The 24,736-nt window shown below is 37.9% G+C and overlaps 1 long non-coding RNA gene across 1 annotated transcript in view; it reads left to right on the top strand.

The window, feature by feature from the left end:
• Window positions 1-24,736, top strand: part of LOC140701124 (uncharacterized) — a 243,754-nt gene that overhangs the window by 103,470 nt on the left and 115,548 nt on the right. The window lies entirely within an intron of this gene.

Raw genomic sequence — 24,736 nt, 5'->3', positions numbered from 1 at the left:
ATTTATTATTTTACAGTTCTAGAAGTCAGAAGTCCAAAATTAGTCTCACTGGGCTAATGTAAGATGTCAGCAGGCTCTAAAGGAAGCTCTAAAGGTGAATCTATTTTCTTGCCTTTCCCAGCTTCTATAGACAACCTGCTTTCCTTGGTTCATGGTCATTCCCTCTGTCTTCAAAGCCAACAGCACAGCATCTTCAGATTCTCTTTCTCTTGAATCTGCTTCTGTCATCACTGCACTTTTCCTCTCTGACCTCCTGCCTCCCTCTCATCAGGACCCTTGGGATGGCATTAGGTCCACCAAGGAATCCAGAATAATCACCCCATTTCAAGATACTTAATCACATCTCCAAAGTCCCTTTTGTCATGTACAGTAACATTTTACAGGTATCTGGGTTAAGAAGGGACATCTTTGGTGGGTTATTATTCAGACTCTGTAGTCATTAATAATATCAAAAATTTTAATTCTGAAGTTCCCTATGGGAATGACCATTCTTTTAGAAGATACAGTGAAACTAAACGTAATGACATTTTGACATACAGTTTAATTCTAATAAGATTTTCCATTTAGAATATAGTGTGTGTGTGTGTGTGTGTGTGTGTGAGAGAGAGAGAGAGAAAGACTGTCAGATTTCAAAGCTAAGCTGCACTTTTACTTTGAGACGAAGAGACTAAAAATTTCACGAATTGCAAAATATGGGCATAAGAATCATGATGCGAACAAACCATCGCATTCCCAGTCCTCAGTGTTTTGAGGAAAAGGGTATACTTTTGGGTAATTGTAGGACACCAGCTGGTGGAATGTTTAGAATGACGTCTTTAATTTTTTTTTTTTTTGGTTATCTTAAACATCTGGTCTCTTCTAGTAGATTTGTATGTCAGAAAATCTTAATTTTCCTTTGAGTTCTGAAATAATTACTCCCGTCATACTTTTGCCATTTCTTTTGATTTTCCAGCTAACTTCTGAGATTATTTTAAATCCCAGTGCTAGATTTTGTGACTCTCTAATGTAGTAGTATGAAAACGTATTGATCACATTTCTCCTATGTTAACAATTGTACAGTACCCTCACGTACAGAATAGGACTTACCCCAGGAGAGTGCGCTGCATCATGATTTGAGAAATTTAATATTTTAACAACTGTATCCTGGCATTCCACTCTGTAATTACAGGTAGTTATTATTATCCAAGGAAAAATGTATTCCTCTTCATTTTTACTTATAGTCTGCTTTATTCTAAAAAGACTTTAAGAAAGATTTTATTTTTCATTTGAAAATATGTGTCTGGATCAACTTAATTTGACGTAAAAATCGCAATGGCACTTCTGAAGTTTCTTCTTGAAACCCTTCAACTCAGCAGTGAGAGAAGCTTCCAGGACCCTTTAGAGCTGGATTTTGGATTCTGGTGTCTACAGATCATATCAGACGGTAGACTGGAGTTGGCACACTAACAGTAGCTAATATCATGGAGTGCTCTCCTGGATACATGCCCAGGACAGTGTGGACTTCCTCCACTGCCCCTGAAATCTGGTCTGTGTCCCGCTGTGTCCTAGCAAACTTAGAGCCCGGGGTAGGGGGTATCTTTGGCTAGGATAAGTGCTGATGCCCCCAGCTGGGCAAAACCTGTTCAGCCAAGTGCTGAGAGGTTGACACCCAGGCTGTGTGGTTGGGGGAAACTTCAGTCTCACGTTGAAGTACTTTACAGGTATTGTTTTGGTTAATCTTATAACATCCATACAATGCAGGCATCATATTATCCCATTTTATAAATGGAGACTCTGAGGCTTATCTGAAAATAATCTCTTTGTCTTCTCAATTCCCTTGGCATCTTTTCTGTCCCCAGTTTAATGTATTCTTTAAAAGCATAAGTTTAGGGGTCCATTAGAGTTCAAATTCTAGGGTGAGCACTTACTAGCTGAGTTCTCTTGAGCAAGTTACTTAACTTCTCTGTGCCTCAGTTTCCCCACCTGTAAAACAAAAGGAGTAACCTTGCCTTTCTCAAGAGTTATCACAAGATCATCTGAGACAGGGCCTGGAAATTGCTCAGAACAATGCCTGGTACATAGTAGGTATTAATTAAAACTCAGTCTTACTTTTATTGCGTTTTCATCTTGTTCTTTGTATTACAGTATTTGGTATGTGATTTTTTTCTCCTATTGGGAAGTGAGCTCTTCCAAGAAAAGGATGCTGCCTTATTCACTGTGAATCCCTTGGAGCACCTAACACAAAACAGGCCCTCAATATATATTCAATTTGTGATTTACTTATTTATTCACATTACAAAGCACACTTGCTCCCCCTATTAAATTTATTATCGTCAGAAGAGGTCCAAAATTGTCTTCATATCACATGGAAACCAAATTAAATACTGTGGTATCAGTTAGGCTAAATAGGAACACTGCGCTGTGTGTTGCTGGCTGGTGTGAACGTAGTCCCTGGGAAGAAGGGGCCGTTTATCTGGTGACATGGTGACATGCTCTTATTGGCTGCTGGTATTGCTGGTAACCTTTCCTTGCATAATGAGCCCTCACTAATGACATCCAAAGAACCTTTTTTTCCTTAGCTGCTATTTCATTAATTTATATGGAACTCCTTTTTAAAAATCTGCTCTAAGCAAAAGAAAACAAGATTTGGAGAAATCTGCAAAGTAATTAAAGCCTTGTTGCAATAGCTTGGTGCTGGAGGCAGAAAACTTGGGAAATGTTCAGATACACAGATTGCCACATCTGAATGGTATATTCCAAAGAGCCCGTGCAAATTGACTAGTCTATCAAGTTACTGCCAGTTGTTTTCTAAGGTCAACAGACAATTAGAAAAGTGTTTTGAGTATTTGAGAGGAATTAAGTCCAAGGCTGATCTATACCCAGAAAATGTTGATCCAAGTAATTGGTTCAGGAAGTCTTAATGTGAGGGCTTTTGAAATATTTCATTTCCTTTTACTCATTCATTTGGAATGAGATCAAAATGAAGTAATTCATTTAGTGGGGCTTTGAAAAATGTTACTGCAGCCTTCATATGTAAAGCATTACTATTGTTACTAGAAGAAATCAGCCCATAAACATTAACCATGATTTAAAAAAATCAATATTAGGGACATGTTATTTAAATTCAGCAGGAATAACGGAACAGTTTATAATGAGCGCTTGTATGCTGTGATTCTGTGATCACTTGTGCCCATAATAATAACAACAGTATTTATCACTTGTTTCATGTTGTGCTGGGTCCTTTGTATTTCACATCCTGCTTAACATTCATCACATATCTAAGAATTCAGATCTCAATTTTACAGGTGAAGAACTGGAAGTTAAGGGAAGTTAAGTGGTTTACGCAGGATTACACAGTTCATAAGAGACCTGAGTCTCTTAGACATTCAAACCCGTGTCTGGTTGACTCTAGACCCTGCTCTTGACTTTAATCTTTTCCATGTCCTGTTTTCCACCTTGCCTCCCACAGAGATTCCCTACTCCCTGAACTTCCTATGTGGAATCTTGGCCCTCTGCATTTCTTGTTCACTCTCCTTACTTTCAGTATTTTGCAGTGTAAGTGTTTAGGGGAATCAGAGTGATCTGAAATATCTGACTGTTTAAAATGCATGGTAAGGCATGATGATACAAGTTATCCAGAACTCAATACCTGTGTCCTTGTATTCAGAGGTGGAGTGGAAACCAGCAGTATTTTGTCCTCACAGTGACTGATCCTCAATTGTTGATGAAAAAGCAACAGCTGATGTGCTAACTATGATGCCTGTGTGCCACTGCTGTATTCTCTGAGAATAAATGGCTATCATCCTTTTCAAAAGGAATCAATAAGTACTACCATATTTGTTATTTTTCATAAAACACAGATCTCTAATTTTAGCACATAAGATCATGAATAACCTTGTTAATTTTAAAGATGAGGCCCAGAAGAGGTGTAACATATCCAAGGATGCAAAATCAGCATGTGGAAATCAGTTGTCTTTCTGTACATTGATAACAAGCTGACAAAAAAATAAGAAAACAATCCCATTTTCAATGGAAGCAAAGGAATAATTTACTTAGGAATAAACTTATCTAAGGAGCTAAAAGACTTGCAAACTGAAAACTACAAAACGCTGATCAAATAAATTAAAGAAGACACAAGAAAATGGAAAGATACCCTATTTTCAGGGATTGGAAGAATGAATACTGATAAAACGTCCAATTTAATCTACAGATTCAATTAAATTTCTATCAAAATCCCAAAGACATTTTTTACAGAAATAGGAAAAAAAAGTTCTAGTATTTTATTTACATGGAACCACAAAAGACTCTGAATAGCTAAAACAGCCTTTAAGAAGAGCAAAATTAGAGGCATCACACATCCTGATTTCAAAATATATTACAAAACTACAGTAATTAAATCAGCATGGTACTGGCAGACATATAGGCAAATGGAACACAATAGAAAGCCTAGAAATAAACTCATACATATACAGTCAACTGATCTTTGACAGGGATGTCATGACTACACAATAAGGAAAAGAGTTGTGTTTTCAACAAACGTTGTTTGGAAAACTGGATAGCCACAAGCAAGAGAATGGAAAATACACAAAAATAAGCTCAAAGTGGAGTAAAAACTTAATATAAGACCCGAAACTCTAAAACTACTAGAAATAAAAATAGAGGAAAAGCCTTACAACAGTGGCCTAGACAATCTTTCATGGATATGACGTCAAAAACATAGGCAACAAAAGCAAGTGGGACTGTATCAAACCAAAAGACTTCTGCACATCAAAGGAAACATTCAAAAGAGTGAAAAGGCAACCGATGGAATGAGAGAAAATATCTGCATGTCATACACCTGATAAGAGGTTAATTTCCAAAATATATGAGGAACTCCTACAACATGAAAAACAAAAACAATCAAAATACAATAACCTGATTTTAAAGTGGGCCAAAAAATTGAGTGGACGTTTCTCCAAAGAAGACATACAAATACATGACCAACAGGTAATGAAAAGGTACTTCACATCACTAATCACCAGGGAAATTAAAATCAAAACCACAATGAGATATCACCAAAGACCTGTCAGGATCGCTATTATTAAAAAACAAATAAATTAAAAGACCAGAAGTGTGGGTGGGGATGTGGAGAAAGTGGGACCCTTACACAGCATTGGGAAGACTGCAAATTGGTGCAGCTGCTATGGAAAACAGTATGGGATTTCCTTACAAAATTAAAAATAGAACTACTGTGTGGTCCAGCAATCCCACTTTTGGTTATTTACCCCCTCAAAATGAAATCAGAATATGGAAGTGAAATATATATATATATATGCTTATATATATATATATAATGGAATGTTATTCAATCATAGAAAGGAAATCATGCCATTTGGACAACATAGTTGGGCCTCCAGAACATTATGCCAACTGAAATAAGTCAGACAGAAAAAGATAAATACTGTATGATCTCACTCATATGTGAAACCTAAAAAGTTTGAAAAAGCCAAATTCATGGAAACGGAGAGTAGAATGGTGGTTTTCAGAAGCTAGGGGATAGAAAAAAAGGGGAAATGTTGGTTAAAGGGTACAAACTTCCAGTTATAAGTTGAATACTTCCAAGGATCTAACGTACACCATGGTGACTATAGTTAGCAAAACTGTGTTATATAGTTAAAAGCTGCTAAGACTTCGTGAATGTCCTTATCACATACACAAAAATGTAAGTATATGAGTAATAGATTAACAGTATTATAGTATATATTTTGTAAAACACACATGTATCAAATCACCTTGTGTATGTCTTAAATTTATACCATGTTATATGTCAATTATGTCTCAACGAATCTAGGGGAAAGAAGGTTAAAAATACTTAAAGATATACTGGTGTGAGACCAACTATCTGTTAACTGATACAGCAGTATTTATTTCATTATTTTATCATTTGCTAACTTTTCCAAGTCATCTGCTATGAAGATCTCAGTATTTTCATTTTCTAGTCCACCAGCTTGGTTAATCAGCCAACATTGAGATTGTGTCTCTATTTTACGAACATGAATTTTGAATAGTTATTATGGAGAACAATTTGTGAAGGAAAGAGAGATGCTCTATGTCTCTAAAGTAACAAAAGGTGAGAGTAGAGCCAATGCCTAGACTTCCATGCTCCTCTGTCCTGTGTTTGCCTACGCTCAAAAAAGTTAACCTCATTTCCATCCTTTCATATTTTCTATGATATATTTATATTGTCCATTTGTTAGTAAAGAAGTAAAATATTGATAAATATTTTAGTTATTAATCACTCCATATCAATTAAAAACTTACCATGTGCCAGCCCCTGTATTCGACTCTACTCCAGAGGTTGAAATAATTTCTAAGAGTCTTCTTCAAAGTCATCAGCCTTATGATTGAGACCAAGCCAATCATAAATTATATTAGTAAGGTTGTTCATGTGACAAGGAGGGGTGGCAAGAAGATAACAATTATGGAAATCTAAGTTATGTAAAGAGAGTGAGGGGACGGTGGAGGGGGAAGGGAAGTTAATTGGAGAAATGCCACTGAAGTAACCTCGAAATCCTACAGCAGAGCTGTCAGTCATACACAGGAGTGTAAAACTGAGTCACTGGGGCCCCAACTACTACCTTGGGGACACACATATTTAAGATATGGTCATTGTCATTTAGACTTTGCAACCAGAGACGGTGAGCTCTGTCTGATACAGCCAATCATCTGTTCAGGCACGTCTCCAGCCAGTCAGCCAGAATGTTATTTTTATTGTTGTTTGCTATTGACAATATACCTAGATCCCCTGTTGTTACAGAAAATGATGGCCAGTATAGAGCATTCTTCCATGTGCCTGAAGTGTGCCATTGAGTCACCAAATAATAGATGTTACAGTTTGTTTTTTAAATTCCAAACAAAGGTTTCATTCCTCCAGATCCAGCAGCAGCTACTGATTGGAAATGCCTTGAATTTAGAAAAGTGGTACCTGGGGTTTTAAATACATTTGCACCATCTGAAACAGCAGGAATCTCACAACACAACTCCCACTGTGAAAATGCACCCTGGGATAGAGTCTATGTTTACCATACATGGAAACCAAACTATTAGTATAGAATTATGAAATCCCTGGGGACATGATTAATATAAATGGATTTATATATACAGGTAAATTCTATTTTAATATTATGCTTATGGGTTAAATCACTTTAAGAATGCCAAGTGAGTGTCATCCAAGCAGGTAAATGGAAATTTTATGTTCTATTCTTCATAAAGCTGGCAAGAGAGAATGCTTCTCTGAGCTATAGAAAATGAATAAAAGCAGGCTTGGCTGTGATTCCAGACCTGCCCATCTTTTGAGAGATTGGCAGCACTGGCGCTCTGAGTTTAAAAATCAAATCTAAGAGATGGCATACACATGAATAAATCAGCATATTTTAATGTCTCCAGAATTCACTGCTTCGAACCCCATTCTTCTCTAAAAAAAAAAAATTAAACGTAGATCATTTACATGGGCAGGCCCTAAATGTTGTGATTATTCATTCAGAATCTAAAAGAGGTCTCCTGTTAAATATTAATTTTTGGTGATAATGGAGAGAATTATGCCTGTTTAACAAACTCCAAGCAGTGCTATCAGCAGGAAGGTATTTAGTAGATGGTTTTGATTAAGTTGATAACAGTGAACTTTCTATATTATAAATTAAAATGAAAAGCCAAACAAGTAAGCCGGTATGATGGCTATTATTTCTATACTGGTAAACATTTAGTTTTTTTCAATGACATCATTAAAATGTGAATAATTGCCACTTCTTTCCATGCTCATGAATTTTCTATCACAAGTTTTCTCTTAAGTTTAATATTATTGAAAACCAAATTATCTCCAAGAGAAAATAAGCAGATCAGTAAAAATTTCTGCAAGTGTTCTGAGCTCTTCAGAAAGAAGACTTGCTCTCAGTATGTAAATGCGATGGGTTTACAGAAGCGATTTCAAAAATGAGACGATAAAACAAATAGGCAAAGCTCACTTTGCTTTGACTAATTTGTAAGTCTTAAAGTCAGATTTTATTCAATCATAATTCAAGCCCTTGGAGTTACTAATTTGACTCTGTTGTTGATAGAGGCAAGAATGTTTATTCATGTGTGAAAATTATTGGTAAACCATAATGGACTGAAGCACCAGAGTAGACTGTTTATTAACTTTTACCATTATATCACCACAGACAACCCAAGACATTAAAGTGATGTGTTTTACTTGGATTTATATCCCTTACAGAGGATTAAATGCCTTTAGCACATGTTAGGAACCTCCTACCTTCTTTTGGTGGAAACATTTCATCTTCCCTCTGAGGAAGTATTCTGCTTTTCCATTGCTCAGTCTTGATGGAAATGAGAATTAAAGAGCCCCTTCCCCTCCCTGCCCTGGACATGTGACCTAAGCTCAGTCAGTCAGCCTCTCCTTCCTGGGAATTCAATGCTTGGGAATATTGTTCTTCCTAAAACTTGGTTATTTAGCTTTTCCTTAGGTTCTCTTAGTCATGCCATTTCCTCCCAATAAAACCCTATATTGTTTTAATTAACTGGATCTATTTCTGTTGCTTACAGCCAAAGAACCTAGGCACTTTAAACCATAGACCTCTATTGTTGGCAGGGACTGAAAAAAAAATGCAGGAACCCCAAGAAACTATGGAAACAGAGAAGAGATGGTATGAGAGAAATGCACTAGCCACATTAGGCTGGGATGGTACACAGTCTGTAAAGCAATGAAGGAGAGCCTGAGGGATGGTGTAGTGACATTCACATTGGAACAGGAGTCAAGAAACCATAGTCCAGTTCACTTATCTCACACTTATTAGAGCCAGCAGTAGAATCAAGGCATTTCTGAATTCCAGTTCCAGTTTGCTGTGTTTCTGTCATACTCCAACTTCCTATAAATTTTGCTTTCACTCTTTTTAGGCTTTTGATGTACTAAATTTATGGCTGCTTCCAGAATTAGACTATATACTCTCAGTAATCAAACATGTTTTCCTGAAGCTGAGCCATAGATGAACGTGAGTTGCAATACTCTTCCCTCTGACTCGCACCTTCCAGCCCCCCGAGCTTGGCATCTGTTCATTTGCAATGTTTATTTCAATTTTTTCTTCTTCAGATTTTATCCACTTTATCTGTATCTGTCCCAAAGGAAATGATCGATGTTGGCAAAATTACCCTAGCCTTCAGGTTGAGGAAGTTAGGCCCATGACTCATGGAGTCGGACTTGCTGGCAAAGGAGATAGGGATAAAACAGATTAGACGAGGTACTGGATATTTATTGTAGTTTGGTAGCTGAATTGAAAAATGAAATCTAACCAGAGTCAGCAAGTACTTATGGAATATCTGTACTGTTTCCAGTGCTATTCCAGGTCTTCTGAAAACTAGCAAGACAAAAACTACTCTTCAAAGCAGTGAAAACTTTTTATAAGAAATTGACTACATGCTAACAGTGAGCTAAATGGTATGTGACATACCACAGGGCTATATTCTCTCTGAGAAAGTACCTCTTCCATTGGTCACAAAAGCTCAGCTTCAAAATGAAGACTATTAAAAATCAAAGTTGGCCACACTCCAGTGACTATGAATCCCCACTATGGAATTTTAAAAACCTAGAGCCAAAAAGAAGTCATGAAACTATAGGTGTAATTTCCTTCGAAGAAGCTCAAAGCCATTTAGAGACAATCGTTCGTTTTTCTAATCCATTTCTCTGAAAGAGGATCGAGATAAAACTCTAAATTCATACTTTTTCCCCTCAGAGTATGAATGGAAGGAAAAGGTTAGTAATGGCTTTAGAAATGTCTGACAAAGTACAGTTAAATATCAGTTTCATGGGCCCCTCAATGGCCATGGGGAATTTTAGCATAAAGTTGGGACCTCAGTGCTTCTATCCAGGCTGGCCGAGTACCCATCGCTCTCCAAGTAGAATTGTGAAACTGAAGGAAGACCACTCCTGTGGCAAATTCATCCACTCTGCCCAATGGCAGACATGTAGTTTTAGCAGGGGTGAAAGCTGGGTCAGCCTGGTAGACAACAAAGGTTAATGGGGGAAGAAAAAAACATATCAAGTCTAATCTTGATTTTGCTGTTTGTTGGATGTGTGATCTTGAACAAATTATTTAATTTCCACTTCTTTAAAAGTATGAGCTCCATAGTGGACTAGATATAATGAAGACCCTCCTAATTATAATGTTGGATTTTATCTGAAAGTTTTAAAAATTACATTATACTATGGACTAAGTGAAAAATCTTCTGAGGCTGAAAACCAAGTGAAAGAGACAGCATTTTCCTTGGAGTCACGTGATGAACCTTGACATTTGAATTTTGCTCTTGATGCTACAGAAATTCTAGAACAAAGGAGAAAAGCCCAGGGCGCACCTGAAGTGGGGAAATCTAATAATGAAGACTACATGAAGGCTGCACTGTCCTTATTTTGAGTCATAAAATGCCTTAAAAAGTTCAAAAAATTGTTATCCTATAAAAGGAAAAAAAATCCATAATTTAAAATTATATAATTTACAAGTAAATTTTAAATATACTTCCAAGTAATTTATGTAGAGGTTGTCCGTATACCTAACTTTGTCTAGAATTATCCTGATTGTGTCTATTGTCTTCATATAATTCATGAGAGTACATTCTTTCATTCCCAAATATGTCCTAATTTAGACAGTAGGGTATATCATCATCCTACTGGGGACACAAGAAAAAATCTGTAATTTTTTAAATACTTAGAACTAAGAAATGAAGATCTACTTATGATGGAAAATTATGAGAAGCAATACAAGTAGTAATTAGAGGAAAAATTATGCCCTTAAATTCTTATAACAGAGAAAAGGTAATATTTAATTGGCAGAAATGGCATTTCTAGGTATATGCTCTAGGCATTATATTTGCTATTGAAATTTTAAAAGGGACAATTCTGGTGGATTTTTTTTATTGTATGTATTTAAGCTTTAAGACTTGATAATTTGGTACCTGTATACACTGTAAATTATTCACCATAATCAAGCTAACTCACTTATCCATCATCTCACATAGTTATTCACTATGTATTTACTTCTCTGTGGTAACTCTTAGGATCTACCTCCTTAGCAGATTCCAGGTGTATGGATGGCATAGAGTTGTTACCTACAGTCACCATTTTATACATTAGCGTTCCAGAATTCATTCATATTGCATAACTGACATCTTTTACCCCTTGAACATCTGTCCCATTTCCCCATCATCCTAGCTCCTGATAATCGGAACCATTCTACTCTCTGCTTCTATGAGTTTGACTGTCTTAGATTCCATATATAAGTGAGATCATATAGCATTTGTCTTTCTGTGTCTGGCTTATTTTACTTAGTACAGTGTCTTCCAGATCCATATGTGTTGTTGCAAATGGCAGGATTTCCCTCTTATTTAAGGATGAATAATATTCCACTGTATGTATATACCACATTTTCCTTATCCATTCATCTACTGATGATCATATAGGTTGTTTCCATATCTTGAGGCTCTGGTAAACAATGCTGCAATGTAGTTTTCTCTTTGAAATGCTGATTTCAATTCCTATAGATAAATACCCGGAAGTGAGATTATTGGGCCATATGATAGTTCTATATTTCATATTTTTAGAAACTTCCATACTGTTTTCCATAATGGCTATACCAATTTACATCCACCAACAATGTATAAGGTTTGCCTCTTCTCTACATCCTTGACAACACTTGTTACCTTTATTTTTCAAATAATAGACATTGTAACCTGTGTTGAGGTGATAAGTCATTGTGGTTTTGATGTACATTTCCCATGATTAATGATGTTGAGCACATTTTCATACACCTGTTACCAACTGAGAGTCCATTGACTGCTCTAGCAACACTGGATGAACAATTAAAAAGACTTAAAGAAAAAGAATATGAAAAAGAATATATATATATTAAAAAACAGATTTAAAGAGCATAAAATGAATTATTCAGACAGCAAGGAAAGATTCAAAGGGAAAATATCAGGAAATTCTCAGAGTTTCCACAGCAACTTTTGAAGTCAGAAAAGTGGATCAAGTTTTCTAAACTTTTGAGGAAATGTGACATTCAATGATTTATTCACAATCTTACCTTTAACAGACATTCTTAAGTCTGCAAGACTGGGATATACAATGTTTGAAATAGTTTTGAAAATAACTACTTGATTATAGCTCCAGTTAACCAATAGAAAACCAATAATGAAGAACTCGGGAATTAAACAGAAATGATAAAAAGATTGAGAATAAACAACTCTGGAAATTATTATTACAGAACAGAATGTATGCCTTAACAAAATAAAAATAATAGCATAACAAATAAATATTGAAAAAGAGGAAAAAGACACATAGTAGGGAATGTAAAAATACTAATTGCATTATTTAATAATAATTGATAATTGCTTAAATTGGTATTATAATGACATTGATGTTTTTTCAGTTACTTATTCTGCAAGTATTTAATGAGGATCTATGCCAAGCACTGTTTTAGGGACTGTTTAGGTGATACAGTGGTAAATAAGACAGCTTTTTCACCAGTACTAACCTCACATTCCAGAGGAGTTGAAAAATACCCAAGTATTCTCAACTGGCTTGTAAAAATAAACTTTTAATTTTAGAATAGTCTTAGATTTACATAATAACTATGAAGATAGTACAAAGAATTTCCTATATACTCCACACAGTTTCTCCTATTACTAACATCTTACAGATACATGGTACTTATTTCACAGTTAATGAACCAAAACTGATCCATTATTATTAACTGAAATTCACAATTTAATTCATATTTTGTACACATTTTTTAGTTTTTAACCTGATGTCTTTTTTTCTGTCTTGTGATCCCATCCAGGTACCACGTTACATTTATTCATAATGTCTCCTAAGATTTCTCTGGCTTTGACCATTTCTCAGGCTTTCCTTGTTTTTGATGACTTTGATAATTTTGAGAAGCACTGGGCAGACGTTTAACGGAATGTGCCTCACTTGTGATTTTGTTGTTGTTGTCGTTTTTCATGATTTGCCTGGATTTATGAGTCTGAGGTGGGGGAGGACACAGAAGTAAAGTGACATTCTCCTCATATTATATCAAAGGTGTATTCTCTCAGGACACCTTATCAAGACACCTTATCACTGTTGTTATTTTCATGGATCACCTGCTGAGGTATTATTGCCAGGTTTCAACTGTAAAGTTAATCTCTTTCCCCTATTTATGCTGTTCTCTTTAAATATTTTATTTATTTACTATTGTATCATTTTATTTTATTTTCTCTTGGTAGGGGGAGGTGATTAGGTTTAATTTATTTTTAGAGGAGGTACTGGGGATTGAACCCAGGACCTCAAGCAGGCTAAGTATTCACTCTACCACTTGAGCTATACCCTCCCCATGCTGTTCTCTTTAAAAAGAAATCACTATGCACAGGCCACATTTAAGGAGGGAGAGTTATAATTTGCCTCCCCAAGAACAGATTATCAACATAAACTATTTGGAATTATTCTGCTGAGAGATTTATCTTTTATGCCCCATATCATTATTCATTTATTCATTCATTGATATCATTAAGAATCCATAGATATTTATTTTATACTTTGGGTTATAATTCAACGCTACTCAATTTATTTTGTTGCTCAGATTGTTCTAACTTTGGCCATTGGCCATTGTCTCTGTGACATACTCTCACTCTGTGTGTGTGTGTGTGTGTGTGTGTGTGTGCGTGCACACATACATGCACCCTTCTTTGGTACTTCCTTACTTTCTGGTACTACTTTCTGGTATTCCAGGCTCATCTTCTATATTTCCTGCCCAAGTCCTAGATTCAAAGATACAGTCATATTTCCAAGGAATCTTTTCTTTGTTTTTATTTTCAAAAAATGTTACTAGAAATCAAGATCTGAGTGCTAGATGTGCTTGTTGCCCCTGGTGTATCATTACTTCTAGGCTCTCACTAACGTAACAAGGAAATATGTGTTTATACTAACCTGTGTATATGCGCATGTTTGTAAGTATTTCTATATGTGGCCATCTGTATTTATATTAAACTAATCATGAGTTCATTTTGTCTGCAGCTCAAATCTGTTACCATGTTGATCTTCCTAACTTCTCTCCCTTCTTATCTTTAATTTCCACTCCAATAGTGAAAAATCTGGTTCCCACCATAACCATCCATTTGCTTAGTTGTTCAATTCTGTGTGTGTGTGTGTGTGTATAGTGGTTTTAAAATTGTTAACCTTGTACCACCGCACACCACAACTTTACAGAGGTTAGTGCTTATGTACAGCTCCTTTTTCCCTTAGTTATTCAGTGTACATTTATTTCCAAAGCTAATTAATTCAATCTCCTCTTCCCCAGCCCTCCTCAGTGAAGTTGTTCCATGCATGTGTAATACAGTTAGATTCTTTGCCCACATTTTGTATTCCATCCTAAGCTCCCTGAACCTCCTAAACACTTTTTTTAAAAAAAATCTATACATTAAGGTTCATTCTTGGTGCTATAAATTCTTCGGGCTTTGACCAATGTGTAGTGTCATATATCCACCATTACAGTATCATACGGAATAATTTCACCCCCTAAAAATATCCCCTGAGCGTCACCTGTTCAACCTTCCCTCCCAACCCTGGACTCCTGGCAACTACTTCTCTGTTTACCGTCTCTAGTTTTTCCTTTTTTCAGAATATCATATAACTGGAATCATTCAGTATAGAGTGTTTTCCAGATTGGCTTCTTTTATTTAACAATATGCATGTAAAATTAACCTATGTCTTTGGTGTGATAGCTCTTTTTTAAAGCATTGAATAATACACTGCTCTGTAGATGTACTGCAGTTTGTTTATCCACACAACTATTAGAAGACATCTTGGTTACTCCTAGTTTTTAATGATATGAATAAAACTGTTATAAGCATTCATGTGCAGGTTTTTGTGTGGAAATAAATTTTCATATTGCTTGTGTACTATACTAGGAGCTCTATTGTCAGATCACGTGGTAAGACACAGATAAAACTAAATTATCAGCCTTCAAGGAGTTAATTGTTAAGCATATACAGCAAGAGTTAAGAAATATTGCAGTGAGAAATAAATGTAAGCATGCTATGCAGATGCTGAAGAAGGGTAAACGTATTTATTATATTTATTCCATTAAAATCCTAACCTGTGTGTGGCATTTGGTATAAAAAGGAGGAAGGAAAGGCCAAAATTGTGTAAGAAAATTGTTAAAATTCACTTAGTTCTGGAATTCCATGGAGGGCTGAAAATCTGATTGGAATTAACAGCATTTGACAAGGGCAGGAAAAACTGGAAAATTAAATGTAAGTGATGAAGTTTAGCACTATGCCTGATATACTAGTTAAAATTGAATATTATATGTATATTTTATTTATGTATATTCATATTAGCTACTTGAAATAATAAAATATTTAATGCTGTATTCTAAAAATGTCATTTTCAGTTTCCTGTAGTATGGTTTCATTTTGTTTTCTTTATTTTGTAAGAAATATGTATTGCCCAATTATTTGAACAGCAATTGTTTAAGCTTTTACATTTATCTTTTTAAAGCATAAACAATTACGTATAGTATGTGATTTTCAAATGCACACGCAAGCATTGTGTTGGTGCATCTGGCTTACTGTTTGAATAGACTGATGGACTAGACATGCATTACAAGGTTGGAAATACTCTGAAGAAAGTACAGAAGAACGAACAGTAAATAGGGGTAGCCTAGTGGAGGTTCAGCACTGACATGATTAAAGCAGATGTTCTGGAGCTAGTCAGAACATTTGAATTGACAGGGTAGTATTGTAAAAATGACACAGTTTTGGAGTTAAACAAATCTCAGTTCAAAATCTGCTCTGCCACTGTGTAAACTTGGGCAAGGTACTCTTAGCTTCACCTGTAAAGTGTAATATATCAAGTACTTATTATGGACCAGGTACATGCCAAGCATTTTACTTGAATTAGCTTTTATTAATCCCAGTATCAGCCCTATGAAATACATGTTAATATTTTCCTCATTATATAGACAAGGACCATGAGCTGTAGAAAAGTTGAGAGACTTAGCTACAGATACAGAACTGGTAGGTAGTTGCATGGGCATCTGGACAACGGTCACCTGAGTCCAGGGCTAACTTGCTCCAAAACTTGTGCTTTCTCACTATGCTGAACTCTCCTCATGACCTGAAGAATTCCAAAGGCTTTGAGCAAAGCCTGGTGGGGTTCCCAGCATGTATTATGGATCTTTCTGCCATCCCGAAGACTGATGAGTTATGTTCCTGCTAGCTTCAGCCAAGATAAAGGCACAGAGAATCACTGCTCTATCCATTTCTCCTCTCCTCGCGCCCCAGCCTTCCCCATGACACGTTTTCTCAGTAAGGCAGTTACTCTTCCTACCAGCACCAGGGGCATTTATTACCCTCCCCACAGCAGCCACACTTCCAGCCAGAGAACATACTAAAACAAAGAACAAGTGAAAGAGATTAGGATATGTTCAAGAATCAGAACAGTGTGGCCACCTAAGACAGGAGGGAGCGATGTGTTATCCACAGTAGGCACTGGTAAACTGTATAGGGGAGACACATGATGATAATACAGATGTAGTAACCAATCGTATTCTTCAAAATCAGTGACTGAAGTGGCCGTCCCAATACAACTAGTGTTCTAGGAGAACAGCATGTCATGTGAGTTAGATTAACAGACTCTACTTCAGATGAGAACTGCAGACCAGACTGCCACTGAAACACATGCTTGCCTAACAGTTTTCACACATTTCTGGCGAAGGAGAATTGGAAGTTTGTAGCACAGTACATACTTACACTAGATTGTTGTATATAATTATGCTCAAATTGACTGTATGTTTTTCTCATTCCATTGATTGGCTTTTCTTAGTCTCAAATGCATAGAAGCTGACATTCCCTGAGGATCTCCTTTCTTTCAGATGGTGCCATTCATTTTCTCACTTAATTTTCAGAACTCCTCACCATAAGCCTTATTATCTGAGTATGTAGCTAGAAAGTGAGAGAAGGATTTGAACTCAAGTATGCTCTACATCAAACAACTGATTCTTTCTACTACCACTTGTTGCTGCTCTTGACTTATTTTTTGTAGTCTTTATCAAGTGTTAAGAATTCTTCAGGTATTGTTACAAATATCTAGGCTGGATGCACTCCCAATGAACCACTGAAATAAAAATTCTGGTGCCCAGAGGAGGTGATGCAGGTAAGGTGTACCTCTTCTAAAAGATTAATTCCAGAGTTAGTTTCTATTGCAGAGGCCTCTGTCCATCTTTGTAAATTTATCCCCATTTTCTCTTTATAAATATTCTGCTACAGTTAGGCTGTCCATATAACATTCCCTAAATATTTTTTATTCAATCTATAAATCTGCTCATACTTTCCCCCTTGTCCACGGTGCTCATTTTCCTGCATTCTTCTTGTTCATCTCTTACAAAGAGGTCCCTTGAAATCCTCCTCTGACACTCCCAGCCACAGTGATCATGTGCCTACAATACTGTTTATCTGCATTGCCCACATGACAGAAAATATGTCCCCTTTCATTGGTACTTGCCCTTTTTTAGATATATGCCCTGGCTACCCAACGAGACTGTCCATCTGTAAAGGGCAGTCTTATCTTTCTTGCTTATTCCAATATATTCACGGTGACTGGCTCTCAATAAGCATTCAATTAACATCAGAGGTTGGTGATAGTGAAGGATGGTTCTAATGACGATGGTTATGTTGATTAATATCTTAAAAACTGGTCTGTCTGCATAATCAGGTAATATGAATGAAAAAATTATAAGGGTAACATTGAATACTCATTAGACGTTAATCACTCTTCTTACTAATTTTTTCCCAAACCCTATGAGTGCTATTATTCTTCCCATTTTAATGGATGTACAGAGGCTGAGGCACTTTTCCAAGGTCACACACAGTAAGTAACAGTTTCTCTGTCCCCCAAATCTCTGCTTTTCAACACTGTGCTGAAATATCATGAGAGCTAAAAAGTCTTGGTGAGAAAGCCAGCCGAGTGCATCAGGGCCCCTCCCAGGGGTGATAGACCAACAACAGAGATCTGACAGTAAAGATTTGCTTCTGAAAGCCTGTAGGCACTGAGATTCAGATGGGTATTTTCAACTTTTGGTATTGTAACTTTCCAGGCAATCCTTCGTTAACACCTTAGTGTTTCTGCCAGTTCGGCTCTGCGAGTGTAACAGGTACAGCTCAGTTTCACAAAGCATCGTGCTCCTGATAAATACAGCCCTTTACAAGGTACTTCACATCCAGAAAGGGAAAGATATGTCATCTTAAAAGTTTTAGCACATGATAGGGACTTGAACAAAAATTAGCATAATATAGGGACTTTTACAAAAGAAGATATAATTGACAAATATAAAACATACTTTAAAAAATATTCTTCTATTGATTCCAAGTATTTTTATTTCAAGATGATGGAAACTGTTGCCCTTTCCCCTTTGTTGCCAGAAGTTTCCAGCAACCTTCTTGACCAGGAGAATTGTCAGCTTGGAGTAAAATTGGCCCTTAGCTTCCCTATATCTGCTACAAGTTCCTGGGGACATGATCTGCTTTTCCTGGCTTGTTTTTTTTTTTTTTTAATTTTGATCAAAAACAAGTTGAAGATTTGGTATGGAATAGTCAAGTATTCTGTTTTCCACTATTTGCACTGTGGTATGGAATCATCACCGTTAATCGGAAGCTCTGAACATCTGGAGACTACATCTTCTGGAATGAAAATAATAAAAGGAACTAGCGTGTTCAGTGATCTGGGCTATTTGGGAGTTACGCCTTCAATTGGAATAGAATAAAGATAATTGAAGAGAAACAGTATCTTTTATATAGCAGAAACATGCAAAATAATTGCTCAAAAACTTAATAAATTTGGTCCACTGAATAATGCTTTATCTATATTTTAATTGATTTTTTTCAATCATTTAAGTGAAACACCCAAAAATCTAATTTAAAACTTCCTGGTCTCTACCTCTGTAATTACTGTAGCAAATTAGGCACCCATGTCAGCCAAAAGTTTTAAAACAAGAGTCTGCAATTGTTTCTACTTTTTAAAGACCCATTTAACTCACAGACTACAATGAAACCTCTCTTGCCAATGTCATTAATGACCTGATAATTGTATAACTTGAGATGAAAGTGTTAGTCCCATTCTTACAGAATCACTGTGATTATTTTTGGCACTGTTCACCCCTCTCACCTTCTTAAAACTCTCTTCCTTAGACGTCCCTGGTTCATTTTGAACCTAACTATATTTTCCTGTCTTCTTTGTGGGTTTCTCTTATTTTTACCATTCTTAATATTTGGAGCTCCTCAAATTTAACGTTTGGCCCACAGTTTTTTTATTTTATTTACTCTTCCTCTATCTTGAATGTTTCCGTGTAACTTTTAGGGTTTGAATCACTACTCATCTGCTGATGGCTCCCAAAGTTACATTTTCAGTTCAGAGAAACCCCTCAGAGTTTCAGACTCGTGTATCTGGAGGTATCCTGATTGTACCAGGAGAATCTCAAACTCAGCATCTCCAAAACTCACTTTGTCATACTCTCCTCTAAACCTGCTCCCCTTTTCATTTTCTTTATGTCTACACCTCAATCAATCGCCCTGCGCTTCAGGCTAGAAGCCTGAAAAGCAATCTAAAATTCACTCTCTTTCACACCCCAGCCTCAATAAATATTTGGCCAATTTTACCTCACATATAGGTCTCATTTCCATTCCTTCTCCTTCAACTTGACCCTTTTTAAGATGCCATGTTTCAGACCTTCATCATCCCTTGTCTGCACTGTAATAATAACCTCCCAGTTCTATTCCCTACAGCCAACGTGTCTTATTACTTCTCCCAGGCTTCCTGAGTGACCTACCTAAGACCCAAAGACATCCTTTCCACAGCTCCCCTTTGTCTCTAAAATAAACCAGAAGTTCTGTAGTGTAACCCACAAGGTGTTATTGATCTGACCTCTTCTTCTTCTTCTTGCATTTCACCTTTTGTGTCTCCCTCCACTTTCCTCTTTAAGTAAACTACGTGTTCCTTCAACATGAAGTTTCGAGAAGGCACAGGCTTCACTATTCTTAATCTTTCTTTGGTAGGGGATTAGTGAGACAAAAAAACAATTCTTTCTTTTGTGCTAAACACATAAAATATATTTCAAAATAAAGCATTGGTTTTCCAGTGGGAAAAAAATTAACCATAATTTTGGGTTATTGTAACTTTAAAAATATATGTAAAATTTCAGCAATATTGTCTTTAGAGTGATCAGGTAGACACCATCCTTTGTGCTTTATTTTGATTTCTCTCTGTGGTGTGCTCACTGCCTTTTTAATAAGAAATGGTGTGTGAGCACGTGTGTGTGCATCTGTGTGTAGTGTGTGTGCATCTGTGACAAGACATGTGAATGATGATGCGCTTGAAGGCTTTTGTGCAGGATGCTGATGCACATTGATTTAATTTCCTGAAATGTAATCCATGAGCTACTTCACTGTTTTTAAAAGGAATTGGTTCTTAAGCAATGAGAGCTTTTAATGCTGAGTTCTATAATTATTGCAATGTCCCTTCTAACAGCTGTGTTTTCTCTATGTGTATTTTTAGCAGGAGTGCTTGTAAAAGCAGAACTATGTGTCCTCTGCCCAAAGCCCTCTCTACCTGTATCCATCAGTTTTCCTGTCTTCTTTACCCAAGAAATAGTCATCTCACTTACCTTATAGTGAAATGTTGACTTTAAGAGAAATTATTTTAGATGACTAGGTATACTCACCTTTTCTTGATAGGATCACTTCCTGGACAAGTGCTACGTGGATATTTGAATTTTAATGGATACTCAGATATGTGTTAATCTATTTAGGATCGTAACGCCAGGAGATGTCAAGATGTCATCAAGTGTTCTTAAGAGCCTTTACCTCATCCCTGCCAACCTAATCCGACTTACTCATCAGTCGTTTAAAGGACTCCTATTCTGTTTAATAAAAGATTAAATCTTGAGTCGTTCCCTCACTGTATCTACAGTGTAGTGAGGGAAGCAGCAAGCAAACTAAAATGCTAAGGTAATCTATAGAGGATGCCACAACTAGATGTCCCCAGTGTGCCAAGGAAGCCAAAAGCAGGGCACTTAGCACCGACAGAAGGTTCAGAGAAAGCTTCCTGGAGCAGAAGCCATATGCACGGAGAACTTAGAAACTTCATCCAGGCCCTGCAACCCAACCCATCCTTCTCAAGGCTATTTCCATAATCCCTCTCAAATGATTGCTTAATATGAATGAAAGAATTTGTCACATTCTATTTCAAAAGAAAAGTTAACAGGAGTCACCCAATAAGCATTCACTGAGCACCTATTATATGCCAAGTATTGTGCTAAGTGTCTGGGATATAAAAATGAGTAAGACACAATTCCTTTACTGAAGGAACTAAAAATACCTTGAAATAGCTAGTGACAAATGTGTGAATACAGTAACTATACAGTTGTTTGTCGGATTATAGAGAAAGTGCATGAAACCCAGTAGGATTCAAGGTGGGGAGTATGAGAAGTAAGGAGGCCAGGAAAGGGCAGATGCGTGAGGCAGCAGTTGCGCTGAGTAGGTTGACTAGGAGGTAACCAGAAGGAAGGGCAGTTCCTGGAGGAAGGAACAGAATAAACAAAGTCACGGAGGTGAGAAACATCACAGGGCCTGGTGGAAACACCATCAGGTGTGGTGAGAAGTAAGGGAGGCGTTACGTTTGGGAGGAGCGTCCTTGCGTGGGAGCGTCCCGACGCAGTCTGTGCGCCCAGTGGCTTTGGTGGTCGAGCTGGATCTGACATGAGCATGAGGTCCATCTTCCAGGGTGTGCTGACAGCTATCACCTTGGTAGAAGGTGGGACTGGAGGTGGAGGGGCTGGGGCCAGAGCCGGGTGTGAGCCAGGGCTTCTAGTCTGCTCAGTGGCCGCCACCACCCTGTTGTGGGTGGGGGTGGGTCTCGAGTTGCAGAGCTGAAGCCCTGCCCTGTGGGTCAGGTCTGAGTTGGCTCCATTCTCTCTAAGTGTGTGTTCTCCCCGCTCCCAGCTCTGGCACCCTTACCCCAAAGGGGAGCAGCGCTGGAGCAAGAGGGGCTGGAGAGGGCACTCGGCCTGGGTCAGGGTGTGGGCTGTGGTGGTCCCTGCCCCAGTCAGAGTTCCAGACGGCTCCCAGTGCGCTGCTTCTGTAAGCGCCAGCTATGGCCACGCTCAGCCCATTCCGATGCCAAGCAGCTGAGCTGGCTCCGTCCCTCACAGCTGTGCATCCCCTCAGCTGTGCAGCCCTTTCCCTACTGTGGAGCTGTGCCACGGAGCAAGTGGGGCCAGGGTGGGTGCTGGGCTCAGGCTGGGCCATGCACTAGGGCAGCCACCGGAAGCTGGCCAGAGTCCCAGACTCTTCCAGTCTGTTTCCTCCACCTCGCTTTGGGAGTAAACAGATGTGTGCTGACTCTTCGTGAGCAGAGCCTAGATTGCTTACGGCCCTCCTGGCAGTACCACTGGTTTTCACGTCAGCTAAAGGGTCTTGTCTTCCTGGCATTGGACCCTAGGGTTGGGGTAACCAGCATGTGGCTCAAACCGCTCACTCCCCAGGGAGGATCTCCGAGCCAGTGTAAACCCCCTCTTCTCCTGTGTCCCCTCCCAGGGGCACAGGTCCCAACCTGATCTTTTCTCTTCTCTTCCTCCCCATTTCTCTGTGGATCTTTCTTTACCGCCTTGATTTTTATGAGACTTTCTGCTAGGCTCCAATTTGTCTTCAGTGAGAATTGCTCCATATGTAGATATATTTTTGATACATTTGTCAGGGGAAGTGAGCTCTGCATCCTTCTATTCCGCCATCTTGATCTCCTCTCCATTGCTTCCTAGAGTTTTTGGATAGAATTTTAACATTTCCAGATTTATTACTATAAATTTCTCAGGAAATTTTGGCTGTATCCTGTTTCTTTTGGAATTTATTGAGGCTTACTTTGTGGTCCACTAATAATTTAATTTTTATGAGTATTCTGTGTGTGCTTGAAAACATGGTATGTTTTATATTTTCTGTGAAGATATATATGTAAGTTTTGTCCTGTTATGTTGCTTATGCATTCTATATCTTTACTTAGTTTTGTTCACATGATCCACTGTGGACTTGGAGAAATAAATCAAAGCATCCTAATTCTAGTCTAGACTAGAACACCTGCAAACTCAGCTTTATAAGTGTTGCTGCCATGTTAATTGCTGCCTAGTCTTTAGTGCTACAAATCACCCATCCACACATTATTCAATGGTTTTTAAGTTTGAGTTTCACTTTGTCTAATAGTAAAATCTTTCCACCTACGTTCTACATTTGTTTGTATTTGCCTAGTTTTGCCTAGTTTTAAAACAAATTTTTCATGTTTTTGTTTTAAGTGCGTCTCCTGGATATAGCCTACGGGAAAATTCTTTTACTAGGAGGACTAAGTTAGAAGCCATTCTTGAAAATTCCCTTTTACTCCCCTCTCTGCTCTCCTCCTTCCCACTCACTCCCGCCCTCCAAGTCCAGCAGCAAGTCTGGCAGAACTCTCAGACCCACCGTTTCTCACTCCCGCCTCCGTAGTCTGGGCTCACATCACTGGTTGTCCAGACTTCTTCAGGAGCCTCCTCCCTGGCAGCCTCTCCCCCTCTCTCCCCCCTTACCAATGTCTCTTCCTCACGCAAGTCAGAAATGATCTTTTTAAATGCTGAAATTAGACCATGTCACACCTCTGCATAATACATTAAGAATTGGTTCCCCTAAAATTCGAACTCTTAAGGTCATCTATATGGGCCAAATGGTCCTCCCCGTGACTAATGCCAACCTCATCTCATGACACCATCTCCCAAGTGCCAGATACTCCAGCATCTTGTAGTTCTTCCAGCACAGTGTCATTTCCATTCTAGAACTTTATCTATTCTGTTCCTTCTACCTGGATCTCTCCTGGTTTCTCTAATCCAGTTAGCTTTTACTCATCTCCCCAGTCTCAGCTCAAATGTTACTTTCTCAAGAGCTCATTCCTGACTGCCCCATCTGTATTAGGTTATTTATTTAAAGAACATCCTTTTTCTTCAGTGCACTCGCACAGTTGCTACTCACACAGTTATGTGTGTGCTTTTTGTCTGTCCCCCACCAGTGCTCTCTTCTGTCAGGGGAGGGGCTTGCCTCTGCTTTATTTATTCTCATATATCGAGGGTCAGGTGTGGTTCCAGGCAAGTAGCAGTTCCTATACAACTATTTGTTGCAATGGAAACGTTTTCATTGTGTATGAGGAAAGTCAGTCCCTGAGAATTTATATGACTTCGCTTATGCATTAAAACTTTGGGATAATCACACTACGTTTTAGTTCTAGTTGAGAGGGATCTGGAGATTGATAAATTTTCATTACACAAGTCAGTAAAGGTTAAAATAAAGTCAAAGGTTTATATTACTGCCCTCGATGTGAGCTGTGCAAACACTGCCCTCTTTAGTCCTTGTTCTCTCGGTCTCCATCCCTCCAAGGCAGCAGCACCCAGACTGCGTAACTGCTCAGCCCTGCCCCAGACCTGTTGGGTCACGTATGCCAAAGAGCACAAATCCTGCTTGCAGGGAATCCATTGCTATCTCCACTAACGCTAATATTAGATTTCCTCTTTGAGTCAGGACCTGATGACCTTGAGAAGGTAACAAGGAAAACTCTTTTGTCCTGTGAAACTTAAAAAACATTAACATGAATAGCATCACTGTTATTTTACCATGGGATTCTCTTAAAGGGAGATAG

This window comes from Vicugna pacos, chromosome 14, assembly GCF_048564905.1.
Source record: "Vicugna pacos chromosome 14, VicPac4, whole genome shotgun sequence".
Lineage (NCBI taxonomy): Eukaryota > Metazoa > Chordata > Mammalia > Artiodactyla > Camelidae > Vicugna > Vicugna pacos.
This window is presented reverse-complemented; position numbering and strand designations above follow the sequence as displayed.